The following is a 21,043-nucleotide window of genomic DNA, read 5'->3' as shown; positions in this document are numbered from 1 at the left end:
AAAAGACAGCACTTAAAATATTGATGCTGTGATTGATTTTGTTTCTTAATGCTCTTTACCAGTTTTTTTTAAAAGAGCAAGTGGGGGAGCAAATATGGCGATTTCCTCTCCGTATCTGCGTTACGCCAGGCCGCAGGGCTGCGGGCTGTCAGGCCAGTTCGGATGGGGATCAGCTGCGTGGCGGAACCCGATGAAGCGGCGGTGTACAGCGCTGTAGCCACCCACCGTTTTCTCCCCAGATCAAAGTCAGAACTCCAGCAGAGCAGAGTAGCTGTAACTACAATGCATCAATGGCAGCGCTCATCTTCGCCCAATTGTAAGGTGGTTCAAAGGGGAGCCGAGCTGCTCGGATTAGATTGTGCAGCCGTCGGTGGGGGTGGGGTGCAGAACGGAGGTGTAGCATCGAGACGGAAGAAGAGACAAAAGAGTGAGAGATACAAGTGGGATGACAGAGGGTGTGGGTGGGGGGTGGCTGGCACTGAGAGCAGAACAGAGTGGAGGAAAGGCAGAGCCAAACTTGTTCCCTTCTCGTGCCAGCACATTTCATCCCATTGTCCACCCCCCCATCCTATTTTCAAAGCACTTTGCCAGTCACAGTCCACAGCCCAGATGAGGCTTTGGGCCACTAGTCTGGAAGAGATATAAGGCAACTGAAAATCCTCCTGCCAAGTCTGCGATACTGGATTTGCCAAAATTGCCGCTGTATTATTTTTCCAGTTTTATTTTTGGTTAAGCAAACGAGGGCGCTTGGACTGTTCCCTCGCGTTGATATTTGAGTTTAGAGTAACAGGTCAGTGCTCCGTTAGAACTTCATTGATTAGGTCACAGTTTGTTTAGACCAAGGATCTCCAACTCATTTGACCCTAAGTGGGCCAGACCAGTGAAGAAATGTAACTAAACATTTAATCCCTGAGATATCGAAATATAAGAAAAAAACTTCAACAATATTTTTTCTTAGTTTTTCTACATGATTAAAAAAAAAATTCTGTAATTTTCCTAATTTATTTCTTACACAGAAAAAGAATGTTTCTGTCAAATGACAGGAAATATTATTAAGTTTAATTCAATTTTATTTATACAGCGCCAAATCACAGCAACAGTCACCTCAAGGTGCTTTATATTGTACGGTAGATCCTACAGTAATACAGAGAAAAACCCAACAATCATATGACCCCCTATGAGCAGCACTTTGGCGACAGTGGGAAGGAAAAACTCCCTTTTAACAGGAAGAAACCTCCGGCAGAACCAGGCTCAGGGAGGGGCGGGGCCATCTGCTGTGATTGGTTGGAGTGAGAGAAGGAAAACAGGATAAAGACATGCTGTGGAAACATCCGTTTGTTGTAAAAGACAAAAATAAATAAAAACCCAGAAATGTATTTAGTAGTAGAAGCTGCAAAACGTATTAAAGTACAATGAAAAGTCCAAAATTGACGACACCCTGTCATGGTCCTGGGTGGTTAGACCCAGCATTTTGTGTTTAACATTGGTGTCGTCTGTATCTTGTTTTCTCAGTTCCTGGGGTTTTGGTTCTTGTGTTTAGTCCTTTTATCCCTACCTGTGTGTTCTGTTCGTGTCCCTAGTTTGTAAAACAGTCTGTGAATTTCCTGTTTTACTTTGAAGGTCTGTCTCGTTATGCCCATTAGTTTCAGCTGTGTCCACCCCTGCGTGTCATTTCTTCATTACACGGTGTGTATTTAAAGTGTGTGTCTGCCTCTGCTCGTCGTTGCTCCGTCTGTGTAATTTGGTAAACGTCTCTCCGCTCTCCCTGTGTCACCTCCATATGTTTTTCCCTGCGTGTTCTGTGAGATATGGTTTCGGGTTTTGTTTCTTACTCGTTTTCCCAGTTTAGGTTTATGTTTAGTTCTGTCTGCACTTTTGTTATTTTCACCACTAAAGCTCCCTCGCATCACAGCAAGTGCCTGCATTTTGGGTCGTTTCACACAAACACCACACGACTGCAGCCGTGACACATCTTTACTTCCCAAGACTGTTTAGTGGGCCGGCCTGGATACTTCGCCGGGGCGATACTGGCCCCTGGGCCTTATGTTTCACACCCCTGATGTAGAGGAAAACCGTATTCTGCTAACAAACACGTCACCATTTAAAAATAACAAGAAAAACAGCAGCATTTTAATTCAAGCACCCATGCAGGAGCCAACACGCCTCACCCCTCGTCTTTGTTCACTTGGCAGGTATTTGTAAATGATTCTGTATGTTAAATTGAAATAGCATGGCAGCTCTGCAGGCTCTTGTGAGGTGGTGATGAATGCAATTAGTTTCACATCACTAATGCATAAATAATGACTCCCTGTTGGAAGGCAGCGAGTGTCCTCTGTCAAAATGCTGTCGTACGCTCTGGATCTCTTTCTCCTCTGAGCTCGTTCTTATTCTATCGGCTAATAGAGATTGTCATTATAAATGAGTAACACTGTTACTTGTGCTACTAGCTCTCGTCTCTGGCTTTGCTTCATTGTAAGTTTATGTAAAGTTGGTTAATGTTGTTGCAGCCTGTAGACAGACGTCCACTGAATGTTACGGGTTGGAGTCGGTTTGATAAGCAAGCGATGACACTCGGTTTGGATCAGGAAACAAAGTATGAACACATGTCGAGTCTGTTTATTCACCATATTTCACTAAATCAATCAGGACAATTTATTTATTTTTTGGTGCGATTCCACATTTCTCAATCAAACCTGCAACTTGTAATCTGAGGTTTCTTCGTACAGAACGAGCGAGATCTCGCTGCTTTGATTTGATCCCCGATCAAAGTACGCTTCACTTTGTCTGAGCTTTCCCACTCACTCTCTTTCTTCCACTTTTGAAACACACTTGGAGAACACAACGAGGTTTACAGGCTCACATGTCGTACAGTCTTATTACTTACTCAACACGGTGACAGCAGCTGTTCTGTGTTTGGGTGTGGTTACCAATCGCATGCGTTATGTGCCTGCGTGCAGCTGAACTGTCCGAGCCAGGATTGGTTATGCAGTAATCACACTAGGCTTGGACATGGGGGGATGTTAACGTCATAACTGTCAGCCTCTTGACTCAAAGAGGGCCAAATCTGTGGTGCACCGTCGAGACGAGGTGTGATCAGAGAAGCAGAAGTATCCGGTTTAGTCGTGATGTTCCCTCAGCAGTGATAGTCAGCGTTGGGAAGGTTACTTTTAAAATGTATCCCACTACAGATTACATGCCCCAAAATGTATTTTGTAATTGTAATGTTACTTATTATATTATTGTGCTTTTTACAACTACATGAATGTCCTACTGCTGTGTGATTTATTACTATTACTGAAGGTTACTCTCCATACCAACACCAACTAGATGTTTAAATCTTAATATAAATGAGTAACAGTAGGTGGACATTAGGTAAGGCTGCACTTTTTGCAGCGATCTCATAGAAAACTGTTCCGCGCGTATATAAAACAGGTCTGTGGCTCTGAACCGTAGTAAAGGACCTCTGGCTAATACGTCGGGTTCGTGTCGGGCTCGTAGCTGAAAACTAGCTTTGCTTTGTTGTCTGGGTCAACTTTGCTAGCAGAGACAGAGAGAGGCGTTGAAAGGCTGCTTCAATGGAACTTATTGTTTCAGAGGAAAACAGGAACACGGTGTACAGTCGAGTCTTAACAGCTTACTTACAACTGGGCTCGTCAGGCTCTCTGTTTGGCTGCAGTGGTTATTATTATATTTACATGCTTCCAGCTCCCGTTTCTGCTCGGTGACAGCTCGTACTTTTCCTTTCTCTCCTCCCTCGCTCACAGACACATCACGGGTATGACAGTCCATCCTCCCCAACACTGGTGATAAACCATCTGTTTATTTCAGTTCTGATCAGTTGCAGTATTTGTGATCATGTCACAAAGCTCAGACTTGGGCAGAGAGCAAACGTCACATCAGCTTTGTGAATTTTAGAAACTGTTTCATGTGAGGTCTTCAAACTGCTTTAAATAATATGTGGATGTGTTGAAAATATGAACTGTGATGTCTTCTGCATGTTTGACGTGAATGCTTAATGACTGAAAAGAATAAAAACGTTGAGTTTGTGCTTTTTACTCGCTTCGAGGTTACTGAGAGATATTTTATTGAATTATCCATAATATACATAACTGGCAGCAGGAGACTCACCCAATCTAATGACAGCTGACAAAAGACGATGATGAGCAAATTGTGAAGTGGAGGCTGACAGTTTTCATAAGCACTTGTTGTTTCCTAGCAACATGCTGTAAACCAAATGTATTACCTGAGTGTATGACATATTTCTGTTATGTTATTTTGAAAAAAGAAAACGCTTGAGCTGAAATCTGACAGCTTGAATTTATTCAGCGTTCGGTGACAACCGGAGGAGGCGGGAGGAGTTTAAAAAGTAGAAAACAACAGTAAAAGACAGAATTGGACTTGTTTAATTCAGTAATCATCAGCCTTTTGATTGGGACAGTGTTGATCTACAATCATCTGATTCCCCAAACATCATAACACACAGCTGCTGAACAACATCATTAGCTTACGGCGCTGTCAGTTTCAATCACATTTTCCATGTTGTCTTCTGGATTTGATTTTCCAACAGCACAGCTCATAGCTGGTGCTCACAGCCAACTTTCAAATCTCAGTTAATGTAGCCTTTCATCATCAGCTGCATCAATTCTGCTTTAAGAAAAAAACATTCAGACAACTGACAAAAAACTGCTTAAAAAATATTTTAATATTTTACATGACCTACTTTCAAGCTGGCAACTTGGAAGTGCATGTCTGCAATCTTCAGGACAAGGAGCTCATAAAATCAGTAACAGATTGAATGTAAATAAGAAGCTTGTAATCAAGGTTGGAATAATTACCACAGACTGTACAGCCCAGAGCTGTTACATTTCCCCTCAGGCAGGTCCTTCAATGTTGAGGTTTCTCATATCATGTCATGCAAACTGTGCTTAAGAGTTGTCCACAGCATTGGACATGATACAAGCGCCTTTGTGAGGAAAAGCCAGCAACCTCCCAGCACCACTGCCTGGGTAAAATCAGTTGCAAAGAAGGTGCTGTGCCAAAAACCCTACATGGATGCTTTGATTGCTAACAGAAGGGATGGTCTCTACATGCATGGTTCCCACCGGTGTGGGGGGGCTTTGCTATGACAGTGTGAGGATTTATTCAAAATTGAAGATGCAGAGAACCAGCATCCTGCAGAGACATCCCATCAACTATCACTTGGAGCTCTATTAAATATTGAAGTAAATATTTTCATCTTTATCTAATAATTCATTCCTAGTTTTATATCTCTTGGAGATATATCTTTTATATACTTGCACCATGGGGGGCTTGGGGTGAAACAGCATTTCGTGCGCTGTTTACTGTGTTTACTGTTGTACTGACAAAGATCTTGAAATCTTGAATCTTGAAATAATATAAAGAGCTTGAACTGGCGCTATCATAAAAATGTAGGTAAAACAGTAACTGCAATATTGTTGCAAAGAGTGTTTGCTTCAGGATGGTGTAAAAAAAACAAACAACCTCCTTATATGGAAGATCCTGATACAAAAGTTTAAATATGTGATTCAGTGGACAACAGCACCCACCGTTTATCTTGAGGCTATTCTGTAAGCAGTTTACCTTAAAGTCCTATTGTGTCGGCTTCAACCTCAGGAGATATTAGTCAGAGTGATGTTGGTCTGACTCAAGCAAAAGCCTCTGTCCTCTTATCTGTCAGTTCAGGTGTCCCATGAAACGGAGCTTTGAACAGATCCTATCTGCACTGCTGAGAGTCGTAAGGAAATAAAGGTGTAATGTTCTTATATCCCAGTCCCTGATCACAGTGACCTGCCTCGGGGGAAATGTGCAGTGTAAACAGTTGCAGATACTTAACAAATGCAAGGCTATACTGTGCAGTTCTTAATTAATTTCCTTACTCCTAAAACAGGTTTCTAGTTCTCCCCCTCTGCATTAAACAGGATAGAAATGTTTTATTACTGCGGTCGTTTTTTCTACCTGTTTTATATATATAAAAAAATAAAAACATTAACCTCAAGCCTCACGATCTTTTTTTGGTCATGGCCTACATTTAAACAGGTCTTGAAATCGCTATTGGACTCAACAATGATGGGCTTGCCTCGAGCCAAAAAGCAAGAAGTCTCATTAAATTTCACAAAATAAGCCCCGAACACTCAACCACGAACACTGCATTCCTCCCGCACAACAGGATGTTCTGTCAACAGCTAAAATTGGAAATGCACATTGGACATGGTTGAGTAAGACAAAGCTTGTGTCTGTAGAATTAAAACTTCTCCAGTCTCACCTCTTGACACGAACTGGCCCTGATCTACCCGATGGCCTTAAATATCCACACCACGGGGGCGTGTGCCACTCGTAAAGTTAAGCACAGACATCAGAAACTGCAGCCAGATGTTCTCAAATGTCACCTGCCTCCTGCTGAGGAGTTAGCTCCTGTGATTGGCTGAAACACAGAATTAGACGTATTACAGTTTGACATCCCAGCCTTCATGTTCTCCAAGATATAATTAGTGCAAAATCCCTCAAAGCCACACATGCATATACCCCGCCCCTTCCTTTCGTCTACCCCACCACCGACTCTGACTAATTTATTAATGATAAATGTACTTCATCTAAACTCTGACAGGATGATTAATGTGAGTCAGAATATGAGTATGTTTCACGCATGGAAGATTTTAGCTGTGTTTTTTTTCTGTCAATATGACTAAATGACAGTTCCCCCTTGTATCAACAAACATAGCGGTTTACCTCCACTAGCCTTTGTTAGCAAGATATAAGGCCGTCCGGGGGATTTGCGGTGCTCATTACTATTCAAACCCAGCAGCTCCTGTTCCTTCCCTTCATGTCTGTGCACGTTAGGCAGAGTCAGATGTGCAATTTGCTCGGCTGGAAGCCATATTTTGTTTGCCCTTGAATGTGCATTTTGTAATGTCAATTATTTTTAACTTCAAAAGAAACCACAATCCAAGTTCATTTTCTGCTACGCCAGCTGTAGCGGGCCGCACTCTTTTTAGTGCGCAAGTAGCTGCCTCGTCAGTGGTCCACGCCATTTAGGGGCGCAGACGAAAATGTCAGGACAGTTATTGTTTTTCGAGCAATACGAAACAACCATGGCTTATTCGGAGTTTTTACAAAGCATACAGCTCGGCTCACTTGGGACCTAACAGAGGACAGGGAGGCATTGTGCTGAGTGTGCAGCGCTGATGTAAATCCAGCGCTGAACCTGACGGTGAAAAGTCGGCGTAGTCAAATGCATCATTACTGAATAATGAGGATGCATGCGCTCTGCTCGCTCCACAGACACCTTCAGCAACATGACAAGTAGCCACAGTTGCTACACTAATGTTGTGCTTTAAATTGAAGGTGGAGGACGGCTGAGCTGTTACTTACAGTCTTTACTAAAGGCCTGACTTATATCTGGCAGTTAATTGATTGCCGGTATTTTTCTGCACTCTAAAAAATGATTATAAATATGTTCAAATCAATAATTTGGAGTAAAATGTAATGAAATACATAAAATCAAAAGGTTTATTTTATTGGTATAAACTAAACGTATCCTTGAAAATGTGTGATGATAGTATCTAAGACCATTTTACCATTTCTAATTTACAGGTACAAGTTACATACTGTAGCAGGCTGGCTTGACAAAGCCTAAAACCCCAGTCGGAGATAATGGATATCATGCATGATGCTGGTTATCCATCCATCCAGTTCATGGTTGCAGACGGGCTGCTGGAGCCTATCACAGCTATACAGGTCACCGGCCAATCACAGACCGTGGTTATCATCTTTCTCTATTATCCCAGACTCTCTGTTTCAGGCTTCTGCTTATTCCACATAAATATAAACCCATCGAGTGTCACCTACTTCAGTCACAGGAACAGGTTATAAGGGGGGTTGTGAAAAATATTAAAAATTATTCAGGCAAAACGCAGGCAAATAAGGAAAGAGAGCGAGGCTGCAGAAAACTGTTAATCTTGCGAGTTGATGGGTGAATACATTTATTTTACCCCTCAGTGCGCTCTCGGTGCTGCAGTTTATTTCCAATGTGACAGCTGCACATTAAAGCACTTAAAGCTGGTACATTTAAACATAATACTTAAGAAGTGCACTGAGCTCTGACACGGCATGATGACGATGTTGAAATCACTTCAGTTTTTAGCCTCATAAAAGTTAAATAATTTTCTAAATTGAATATCCTCTGTGGACTTTAGCCTCAACTTACAAAGCTAAACTGTTAATCTCGCTTTGCAGTTTGGCATTTGTGGGAATGCCTATAAGTTATTTGCGATATTATCAGTACACAAAGATGCAGTCATGATACGTTACAGCTGTGTAGTTGCCCTACTTGTGCATGTTACGGTTACTTAGTATAGTATAGTTACACTGGCTTAACACTGAGGTTTGCTATCAAACCTGGACTTCCTGCTGTTTAGCTCATCAGTAGCCTGTGTGTTTCAGATCGAAATACTATACAGGGTCTGAGTATTAAGGTTGATGCTTTATTAGGGATCTAAAACACTGTTTGCTATCAAATTATTCTCTCCTATAGTTTGTGCTTCGTTCTGACTCTGTGCTCTTCTTTTTCTCTTTCCCCTAAACCGACACAGCATATGGCTCCGCCCCTCCCTGAGTCTGGTTCTGCCAGAAGATTCATCCCAGTAAAAATCAGCTCCTCAGTCTTTCTTACAGCTTTCACAGCATTATAATATATCCATGAATGAGCCAGTTTCACTGAATTCTTTAAGAAATTTTCAAAGAAAAAAATGCAGTGAGAAAATAAAACGTTTGGAGCTCTTTGGGGAACGTGTGCTGTGTTGACGTGCAAAGCTCATTCTGGAAACACCCACTAATAACCGAAACAAAACCTGATCAGTGACACAATGTTTTGATTAGCTTTTCACATTCTGCGTGCTGATTGCACTTACATCATCAGTAAATAACAAAAAAAAGTATAAGAAACCCGAGTAAAAGGCTGGGCAGTGCAGCTCGGCGTGTCTAAGATGATGCGTTTCCAGAAAGTTACCTCAATAAAACAGCAGGGAAAATGTTGCCTGTCATCTCCATACTTGGCATAAATGAATATGCTGGCACACGAGGTGATAAGTTGTTAATAATGCTCGCTGGGCATTGTTAGGCAGTGGGTTTTTCCACTGTTCAAAACCAATTAGACGCGATTCAGGAATGGCTGTTTTCTTTAAACTGTGGGAAACTATCAGGATATCAACAACTCGACATTTTACACGTTTACATGAAACGGAAAGGAAACGTTTGATTACGGGACTGATATTTAGAACAATTTGCAACAATTAAACGTTCCCTGTAACAACCTCCAGAAATGACTGGATTTTTCTTCATGTCTGGAGGATTCAAATATAAACAGGGGTCACAGACTGCAGCCCGAGTGCACGAAAAGGCTCTGGCGTTCATAACAGGACGTATTATTTTCAAATGTTTTTCCCAGTGAAGGCCAGACGCATTGTGAATATAAGTTGGTATTTGATATACTCAGAGGGGCGCACTTCCTGGGGGGAGAAACATATGACAGTGTTTCATTTTGAAATGAAAAAGTTCCAGTGAACGGGGGGAAAAAATACCCCGACGTACACGGAGGACGGCGAATATCACATTTTTGACGAAACGACCTTTCCTTTGATGGTTGCCTCGGCTGTGAGATGCTGCTCTCACACGCGCGTCCTTCAAGGTAGAGCTAGAAGTCTTTGGACGACTTCTCAAGAAAATGAATCAAACTTGCCTTTTATACACATCCTGTAAGATGTGCTTAAACCTTTGCCCTGATTATACAGCTTAAAACCCGCTCTGGCATTTATGTGGCGCTTTTCTAATCGTGTTGATCAAAGCTCTTCTTCTGCTCTTACGTGTTCACTGGATCTTCTGCTGTGACTGAAAACAATCACATTGCTTTAGCAGTTTTGCATTTGGGGGAGACCTACAAATAAATTAGAGGTAAACATAATTATCTGCTCCATAGTCATTAAAGAGGAGAGCTGATGGACTCTTACAATAACTAATAACCAAATTACTTTATCATCAGCTTAATAAAGCTCGTGTTTTAGCCTCCACTGAGCATTGATCACAAACAATATATTTGTGCTTTGCAGTAATAAGAATGACAGTGAAGGTTGCATTACTGATGGTAGAGAGCACTGAGCTTTAATGTGCAGATCTGAAATCCCAATACATTTTCCCAGAAAGGTTTTACGAGTAACAGAAAAACAGAGTTTGTAGATTAAAGAGCTGCAATTAAAGCCGGCGTGACCCGGAGAGACTTTTGATCAGATGAATGGAAAGCCGAAAGTGAAACAAAGTGCAAGCAAACAACTGAAAAACATGTACAAGAATATTTGTAATAATAATTGGAAATAATGTGCATTAGTGTAATTAGACTGGAATATTGAAATTAATAACTGCGTGAGAATTTTATTACTGGTGTCAACAACATACCAGGCTGACTTTATCAGCAGATCTCAGTTATTTTTTTCTCAAGTTAAAGCTTTTCTCTGTAAAATTGATGGTGTCTGTATTTGGGATGTTTGTGATAAGATGATTTCTTACATCTGTAGTCTTAAACATTACTTAATAAACCAGCTTTGAGCCCGGAGTGGAGCCCATTTGGAGTTTTATGCTTCAGTCCAGCCCACAAATTGAAAAAGGAACGAAGAAGCAGCTTAGCTCTCCCATTCCTGCGGTTTTATTATTGCCATCAGTCTGCTTGTCTCACTAAGGTTTCAGTCTCGCAGGCTTCAGACCAGCCAGCAACCACGAGGGAAATACATGTAATCTCTGACCAGATGGCTCCAGGTGAAATCAGCTGCATACAGGATGCTGCACCAAGAACTTCCTGCTCAGACTGCAGCAGTCACTTGTAGTTTTCATGGAAGATGCCAAAGTAAAAGTTACCAAAAAACAAAACATGCATCTTTGATTTGAAGACATCAGGTCTCAGTGTTTGCAGAGAAACTCCATTCTGCTGTGGAAGAACACACCGACCTCCTGTGACCAAAGCAATCACAGAGAGGTTTTACTTGTGACCAGTTTCACCTGCCAGCTAGTTGCATGACACTCATTTTTCAGTGACATGTCTCTAGACTGGTCAGACTGGGCCCTTACATCTGTCTGTGGCCTCGACTCTTCGCCTTCTCTCAGCATCAGACTGCATTAAATGTTACTAAACAATCAGCTCCATTATTTAACTAAAAATTATTTTACATGCAAACATTTAACTAGATATCAGCCAATCGGTTTCTTTATTCCTTCTGAAGCTGCTGAACATCTGGATATCGTGCAGAGTCCATCCATCACTGCATTAGCTTTCATTTATACGTTTTGTTTATGCTGGCGTCCTGCCTGCCCTCTCAGCAGTCCTATCCTCCTTCTTTGCCATCATCACTCTCTGCAGAATATCGTGAAGTTTGTCCCTCAAAGGCAATAAAACTATTTGCAGTAATGAAGTAAGTATTTCACTTCTTCAAATGACTTTTGAGGCAAATATTGTTTTGCACCGAGCTACACGATAACAAGCTATTTGACTTTTATGGGCATTTTTCTCGATAACAGGTTGACTTTGACATATTCAATAAGAATTACTGGACTTATCTTCTTGGCGTGCCCTCTGGAACAACTCTGTACAAAACGAACACGTAGCCTCCTCTTACAGCAGATTAACAAAAGTCAATGTTAAATCAAATCTGCCTGTTTTTCTTTATGATCAGAACTGTGGGTGAACAATTAGACAGGACAAAGCAGCGGCCGCTGTGCTACATCTGACTCCGACACTAAATGCCGCTTCTGAAATATGAATCGGGCCACAGGAATGCACAAATAAGGAGAGGAGCTAATCAAACAAGAGCAGAACCAACAGGATTATCACAACCTGACACTGCAGTCCAACATAATGGAAATATCGCTGCAAATATTTCCTTCCAGTTTCATCCTGTGCCAATTCATAAATACCAGAAAAAGAACCTTATAATAATCTTTGCTATAAACCTGTGTAATCCATCACTAAAGGTCTTTCATGTTTAAAAGGATAATAGGGGTATATCGGCTAATATCCCTCCTTAATTAGTCGACCACGCAAAACATATATTTCACGCTGATGAGTCGTCTTCAGCCAAAACACGTGTTTGTATCCAGAGATGGTTTTGAACGTGCGTCTCGGCGTGACGCTTTAATGAAAGCGTTCTAATTACTGACAAAGAGCAAAGGTTTTCAACAACAACAACAACAAATCTTTTCTTTGGCAGCGTCTTTTTGAAGCACTTTTTTATTTTTAACTTGGCTTTTTCACACAAACTCATTTTTGGTGTAGAAAGAAAAACAACCTGCGATAAGCGGCGAATAAAGTGAAATTCAAAGTCGCGAATCGGACCGCGTGCTCTAAGATCTCGGGGATTAAAGCCGATCGTCCTGTCAGGCTCGAATCATCGAGAGAGCAACAAAGAAAAGCAGCCTCCCGCTAAACGCAGTGTTCGACGGTGTAACAGCTACAATAACCACAGACAAGACAACGGTTCTTCTATTCTTTGTCTGTCTTTTCACCTTCAGGCTGTCAGTGTAACCATTTCTCTGACCTCCACATTATTATTCTTGAGTCCGGGGCTGGCTGGGAAACTCTAGGAGGGGAGAACTCCCCAAGCAGACAGCCTTGAGGTGCCAGAATTACTCCACTTGAGCTGCTCAGAAAACTTTGGGTAGTACTTGGCAGCTCTTAGTCAAATCAAAATGTAGCAGGTACAGATTTTATTCACCCACACGAGTGGAAGCGCACACAAAACCACATGCTCGGGCTCACACATGCACACACGCACTTACTGACTTAAATGGAATCTTTAATGGACTTTAAGGGTCATCAGCGGCTGGCTGCGCGAGATAGCATCTGTGCTGCAGCTATGACACCACTGGGACGACTGGGGCGGCAGTGGAATCAGACTGGCCTAATCTTCCCGCAGGACTGACGCTATCGGCCGGCTCATCTCTGCTGAGAATGAGATCCCTCTCTCGACCTTCACCAGATCTTTATCGCGCCTGCACACACAAAAAAAACGAGTGTGTGTCAGAGCTTGTGGACTGGCAGCTCTCAGCGAGTCGGTGAATGTAGAACTGCAGCGCCTGTGTGAGCTCTGGAGACTTTTAGAAAACCTGTCAAAGGCTTTTTGAGTTTGAAAGAATTTGTGTGGGGGCGCCTGTACAGGCCAACTGGAATGCTGCTGTTGCCCTCTGCACTTTAATTGCCTGATTTTTCCAATCACCACATAAAGCTTTGAAGCCCAGAGGAGCACAGAAAGCTTGCAGCTTAATGTGGTTGGATTTTAAGGGGAAATGTTTTTTTCTTCTTTTTGGAAACAAGCACATTTACATTCTTATCAAGAGCTCGATGAGAAGATTGATTACACTCTGTTGATGAACGTTTGTGCTGTAGCTCGAGCCAGATGATGGTTAGTTTAGCTCAGCATATGAAGTGGAAGCAAGAGGAACTTTAGCATTTTATCTTTCACATCAGTTACTTTTAGCTGATTGGATGTGACCATAAAGGAGGGTTTTTCCTGCAGGGAGAAATTCTTGGCCTGAAGGAAACTCACAAGTCCTGAGATTGTTTTTATAAGTAGTGCTCAGATCCTTCAGAATATTTTTTGATAAACCAGTTTTGTTCATTCTGTTTGCATTTACTCAGGAACAAAATAACCGTTTGCTTTAAATTGCAAGTTATCAGCTAAATATGCTTCAAAACTAACAGTGTGGGATTGTTGAATGAAAAGTACAGTGAGGTGAAGTCCAGTGTTCTCACTCAAAGAAATGAACAGTCTCTACTTTTACTAATAGTTTCATTTTAGTGGAGAGAAGCAGAATATCAACCAAAAATCCTAAAAATAGACATAAATATATGACTTAAAAGGTTTAAATGGATTTGCACGTCACTGAGTGAAGTAAGTATTTGATCTCCATGGAAATCATGACTTAGGGTTAGGAAGCACAGCAGTAAAACATTTCTTGGAGGTCGTCACCGGGTTCATTTTAGACTTTGGCTCCAGTCTTTGCAGAAACTCTAAACCTGAAGGATTTAGAGTCTAAATCCTTCAGGTTTCTTGGCTGCTGCTTGTCAGCTCTGAGCTTCAGCTGCCTCCACAACCCAAAGCATGATGTCTCCACCTCCGTGTAGATGGTGTTGCTTGGGTCATACTCAGCACTTTTTCACTGGGCATGTACACGTGCCTTGTTGAGCAGGAAGACGTGTAGATGCAAGATTTCAATCCACTGCAGCGTAGTGTGGTACCAGTGTTGGTGTTGGTCAGTGTAGTCCCAGCTACCTTCAGATTAACAAGCTCCTCCTGGGCTGATCCACCACTTTTCTCATGATCATTCCTGCATCAGAGGGTGTCTGATATTCATTTTGAAATATAAAGGAGCACAAGATAGATGGTGTGCACATGCAACCTCTAAGTATCTTCCTATATTAAAACTGCCCAAATGTCTCATTTGCAAATATCCATAATCAATGAGAAACAGTCTTTCTGCTTTGCAGACGTGGTTCATTTTTCTAAGGATTTGTCACCGTTTGATCCAAGAATCAAAACACTGTTACAACAACATATGTTAATAAAGATAATTTGGCAGCATTTAAAATGCAATTATAAATGGCTTCTTGCTTTCTGTGTTAATTTAAACTAAACTGGCGCCACTACCAGCTTCAAATGCAGCATAGAGGCTCCATTCAAAGCTTCATTCACATCCATTGTGTTAAGGTTGCAGCGAATGAATCAAGGTCCGTGGCTGCTGTGGTCAGCGAGTGGAACAGTGTGTCTTTTGTAAAGCGGTCAAACCAACACTTAGACTCCAACTGAACTTTAGAACACAAGGTGATTGTGGCTGAAATGTGTTTCTCATTTGATCCGTTATAAAATATTACCACAGATTTCCAGAACAACTTCAAAAATCTTGGAAGGCTCTAAGATCTCAGATATGTGTAGCTTTTGTAACACGCTCAGTAACGTGAAAACTTAAGTATGCAAGAATACAAAACAAGGGAGTTCTTAACATCAACCACTCCCCAGAAATGAAGTGTGAATCACAGAAGCACTGTGTGAACGCAAAGATGACCACAGCTCTTAACTTTTGAATTCAGGTGTTTTAAGTTCCCTTTGCCACTGGTGTATAAATCAGACTCCTGATCATGCAGCCCCTCATTAGAAACATTAGCTGGAAGTGGAGTTACTGGAACTTCAACCACGGCGGTCCACATAAAGAGCAGGATGACTGAGTACGGCAGTGAATAGATCACCAAAGCTCTGCTGACTCAGTAACTGTAGAGTTACAAACCTCGTCTGTATTCGGCACAAAAACTTTCCTCTGAGAGTGAACAGAGGCACGGGGAATACGTGTGAACAAAGCTTTATTTACAGGTGGAAAACACAGAATGACAAATTAAACTGTGAACTAAGAGCAAAGTGTGAGAGAGTGAAGCCCTTAGGCTGGCGTTTATACATGAACACTGTGGCGTGGGGCTAAGGGGATGGTGTGACGGGGAAGCCAGTATACTCAGTCAGTGCAACGAGAGGAAACCGCTATCAGGTGGCGCTCCAGAGTGAGCCGCCTGCACTAACAATGGTTAGCAGAAGATCTGCTGAAGGGTGATTGCGAACGCTTAAATGCCAGCAGCTTAATTACCCACAGGTGCAGCCAATACACGCTGACACGCAGCGACTCCGCCCAGAGGTGGAGTCACCGGAACTCACCCGGACCATGACCATGAGAGCTTCGTGGCGTGGGTGTCTATGGTCAAGCAGCTCCTGCTGGTCGCACATATCAACACGGTGCTATGTGCGTGTCCACATCATAGATGGACATAACACCATGATGTCACCAGCTGGCTTGTGAAGCCTCAGGTTGAGTGTTTTCTCCACTGTCATTTTGGGGTTTTGAAACTGGAGGAGGGACTCAGAAATGTAGGGACAGTCTGCTAAACAACCTTGAATGATCAGCCAAAAACCAATGAGCACTCCTGGTTTACTTTCAGGCTCTCAAAGGTGCTGGTATGTTCTCGGGGAAGTTGTATCAGGGCGCGAAAAGAGACAAAAAGTTCGTAATAATAATTAAACTTGATGGCCGAGCTGCCATCGTGACCAAAAACAAGCATGAAAAGAAGCGTTGCTGCATCTATTTCTGTAGTGTGGAAATAATATATTTCTAGGTGAGTTGTAGTTGAGTATGGGGGATGTAAGCAAGCAGTATGCCAGTGCTTCATACTTTACATAAGTAAACCCTACGCTACATATTACTCTGACCAACATGAAAACACTGCATGCAGATGAGAATAAAAACTTGCCAGACGGCGGCGGCCATCACCCTAACGGAAAGGAGTCTACCTTTGGAGTCACTCCTGAGACGGATCAGGAACAGGAAGTTTTTTGGAAGCGTTTATTTCCATTAAGAGAAATCTAGCTTTTGGCATCGTCACAAATATGAAGCTGGAATAATAACTGGTCTGTGTGAAACTGTGTGAAAGTACTTTCCTGACTTGTGGGAGATATATAGAGTCTGACTGCTGGTGTTAATATTCTGATCAGCATGGCAAACGTTGCCTTAGTAAGTACTCGCCATTAGCCTGTTTCACCTGCCTTTGCTTGTCTCGATACAACAAGATGAAAACGCAGAGATCATTTTCTTAAATAAAATATTAACGAGCTTTCTGAATAGCAAGTATCACACTTTGAGCAGCGTGAAGCTTAAAATGAGAAACTGGTAGGAAGCAAATGTAATCAGATATACGTCTGCCTTTCTTTTCACAACTCAATCAATGCAGCACTCGATACAACACCGTCTATTTTTTATTTGCTTTTTTTATATTACCTTAAAAAACTAAATAGACTTTTGTTTCTCGCGTCTATCACACGCAATAATGCACCGAAACTGTCAGATGTCACGTAAACCAGTCGTGCAGGACCAGCGATCGTATCATAATGACTGGAATTAGCAGTGAGTGGAACCACGATGCAGATTATCAAAACTGAATGAGGCCTTTTGCACAGCTGACAACAGGTGGCTGCTGATTTTTTTTGTTTTGATGTGTAAAATGAACAATTAGACTTACAGATAGATCGATCGATCGAGAGCAGCTGCAGCTGGTGAAGAGGGAAATTGAAAAGTGCTAATCAGCAGCTCAACTGTTTAATTGTAGAAGTGAATGGAAAATCCAATTTGTGTTTTTGCTATTGTATCACAAACCACAGTCGACTGTGCTTTCTGCACCTGCAAAGCTTGATTAAATTGTGCTTAGAACCTGAAACAAGCCCAAACAACATAAAAACAAAGCAGCCCTTTTAGAGGAGACACGATTTATGTGCCTGACATGAAATTAAATTGTGTTTGCTATATTGATACAGTTTAATTTTACGAACAATTTGCTATAATTCGCCTGAGCCAGACCCGGTAATGTTTTCCTTTTTAAAAAGGCATTCGGTAGTTTAACTTATCCGTAACACTCACATTTGAAAAAAGACACGGGAGCAGCGGAAAATGGCACGAAAGCTCTGACATGATTCATTTGCAGCAGATTTTGGGAGGAAAGATTGTTTTTTCATCTCAAATCATGCGCAGTATCCTGTTCTTAGTATGTCTGGAATTACAGATCAGAATTCATTTTCAGGGGAAAGAAACAATGGGCTCTCCTGTTGCTGTGGGATGATCTGTCCTCTATACTCAACACAAAGAGCTTACAGGATCACATGACTCAGCTCTGTTGCCTTTTATCACAGTGAGCCGCAGCAGAATCCATTATCTACCTTCTTCAACACCATCTATGACAGAATGGGAAGCAGAAGTAAGGAGAGGCCAAGAGGAATTACAGGAAGATTGGTTTTGATGGAAAGTCTCCCGTACTGTGGCTGCATGTCACAGGCCTGTTTCCCTGATACAGACTCCACAGAGATCCTGTTAAAGCTACATGACGTGGATTTATCAAGCTGTGCTCTAAATCATTCACAAACATATGAGCAATATTCGCCCAAATGCAGCAAGTCTGTTGCAATCCACATATCAAAGTGGCGGAGCTTCTTCGCTATCTCCAAATCTCCCACCGGGAGCGAGTTGTGCTTCGGATTGGAGGAACTGGAGGCAACATATAAAATCGACAGAGGCCAAAAAAAGAGGCCAAAAAAGAAAAAAGAAAGGCTACATGTTTTTAGCTAGTAGCTAGCAACATGGCTCCAAGCGATGTTGCTCTTTCAGTAGCGCTGTCTGGCCTAATGTTGGTCATTCACTCCAGCATTGACTGAAATATCCAAAATATCAGGTGGACTGAGAAACAATTTTGTGCTGTTATGATGCAAGAGGACAAAGACAGCACATACACTGGATCTCACCTAGTTAACTTGCTTGCTTTTGCTAGCAATCTCCAGCAACCACTTGTAATCAGTTATACTCATTTTTTCCTACCAAGCATGTTTAGGTGACTGGTCCTAAGCTGCAAATTTCCCCCCATGCAGGTTGGGCAAATCTATGTTGCCCTGCATTGGTGGTTGCTTGTTGAACCCCTCCACCACCCCATCATCCACCTATAGGCTCTGGGGGAGTGATGGCTCATAATTCCCAAATTTTGTAGCACTTTGAGTCAAAGTCGTAATCCCACTGCATCCCACTGTAATGACATAAAGCGACATATTTAACTGATTGTGGTAGAATTAAATAAATCAAACCCAACAAAAAATCGGACTCTGTCTTCTCAGATATCTAAATGAGATTTGGTTTTCAAATGAAAGTTCAAAGCATGCAATTTTATCTTTAAACTTCTAGTTAAAGTGTCCTAAGAGATCGTGGACAGGTCGCTTATTTCCAGAGAGACAAATGATTCAAGACACACCTCCACAAACCCCACCGAGCCAGACCCCTGCACACGGAAACAGACTCGGCTTGCTGTGAGGAGGCCAAGCTGCTAGCATGAGACACATGTGTTTTATGTCCAACTGCTCCCACTGCAATCTGCATTTCTGTTCAACAGCGTCTGAACTGAACTAAACTTTCACTTTTGAACCTAATTTAACTCAATTTTATAATTTGGACACCTTCAGACCTCTAATCTACAGTGTGTCCACATGTAAATGGACCTTGTTCAAGTTTTACTTGTCAGATAAAGCTCAACCTTGTTCAGACATCTGGGAAAGTCGTCTCTTCAGTGTCTTTTTCACTGTTTTTGTTGGGTGGTATACGAGCGTATCATCTCAGTCATTTCATGCATTAGGGCTATATACACATCTATATGTGGTCCAAAACAGACAGCCATGAAATGGATTAAACATAGCTTGGATTACTTTTGTAGTTAAATAAATGACATGACCGGGAGACGAGCAGAGGTCAGTGGATGTCTGCTGCATGGATGTCAAGATTAAGGAAGTTTTAGGACGTTGGTTACATTGGCTTTGCTTTCACTGAACCCACGTGTTGCCTGAAATGTAAATATGTGTTAGAATATTATACACACAGCTTTGAGTCCTAGTTTAATCGGGACTTCTGATAACTCCCTTTACCTGCTTTAGTTTGCGTACAGTCCTGGGGAGAAACAAAACATGAAGAATGGAGGGATATTGCAGAAGCAGTCTGGAGAATAATGCACTGAGTACACACATATAAAATGTACAGGACTGAGGACCTGATATTTTTCTGAACAGCCTGTAGCTGTTTTCCTTGCACTCCATCTTGGTCTCGCAGTAATTCCACCACCGCTTGTTCCTTCCACAAAACGGCATCACTGGCGGCAAAGGAATAAATCTATTTTTACATTCATATTTTATTATTGCTGCTGTTTTGTGCTTTAACTGGCATTAGACTTCCACTAATGCATGATTTTGCCTAGAAGTTTAACTCCAATGACGCACGGCTTCCGCAAACATGCGACCCTAAGAAGTGGGATCTTTTTCTGGCAGTTCTGCTTGCATGGTTGCATCAAACTGTGCGATGCTGTTGTGTTGTACTCGGCAGGCAGCTGCGTGTTGTAACTGTAGCTTGGAAATGTTTCATAAATTTCAGGGAATAAAAAGTCTGCCTTGATTTCCGAACACTCGCTATCTCAGGGACCCAATTCTCACCAATTATGATAATCAGGCTACACTTAGACATAATGGATACAGGAAGTAAATGGCGAAAAAAGAAAACTGACATTCTTGTCTAATTGGTATTTTACTGAACGCTGAAAAAAACTGTGAAGACACATCTGCATAACCTTGCAGTCAAATATACACAGAGACACAAGCACAGCAATCACCCCCAAAGCAAGAGGTGTGTGCTGTTATCGCTTTCAGGAGGATAAACAATGTTAGTGAGAATACTAATCTTGGTGTACCAGCTCAAAGCGTCTCCTCCATTGCCGGGGTATAAATAGCATAATTAGCCACGGGAGGAAACACAAATGCCACTTATCTCACTAACCGCTGCACCGCGCTCCAGATTCCTCATGCGCATTTCTTCCTCCGATCCGTCCTCCTGTGCCTTCCGTCACACTCGGCATCTGAGACTGAACGGAAATGCAGCGATGTCAGGTTGGGGACGCGGGGAGAAGACAGAGGAGGAAGGAGGGGGAAAGAAATGACAATTTATACTCAGTTAATATTCTCTTTCATCTTCAGGTTTTTGGAGGCCGGGACGCTCGGGCCTGAAGGGAGATGGAAAAGTGAAGAGGAGTGAAGGTGAGGTGTGCTTTGCCGGTCCAGGGAAAGCAGCACTGATATATCACTTCCTCCCTTGCTCGCATGCAAAACAGCAGAAGGTGGCACTGGAAGTCCAGCGAGTCCTCTCTCAGAGGTCATCGAGCCAGATGTTGTCCGCTGGGGCAGAGAGGAACACTGGGACATCCAGTACACTAAGTCATTACTTAGAGAGCAGTGGACTGAGCAGTTACATACTGCTTAAATAAGAAAGAAGAGACATGTAGGACACCTGAGCATAGTAGCTGCAGTCAGGCTTTAGTAACATGCATGGACTGCGTCTCATCAGGAAGTCATATATCCTACACTTATAGCAAGTGTCACTTTGCATT

The sequence above is a fragment of the Mchenga conophoros genome, linkage group LG15 (assembly GCF_057382185.1).
Source record: "Mchenga conophoros isolate Kocher_MC1m ecotype Shallow Benthic linkage group LG15, M_conophoros_male_GT1.1, whole genome shotgun sequence".
NCBI classification, from domain to species: Eukaryota; Metazoa; Chordata; class Actinopteri; order Cichliformes; family Cichlidae; genus Mchenga; species Mchenga conophoros.
The sequence above is the reverse complement of the archived record's forward strand: the minus strand, read 5'-3'. Positions refer to the sequence as shown.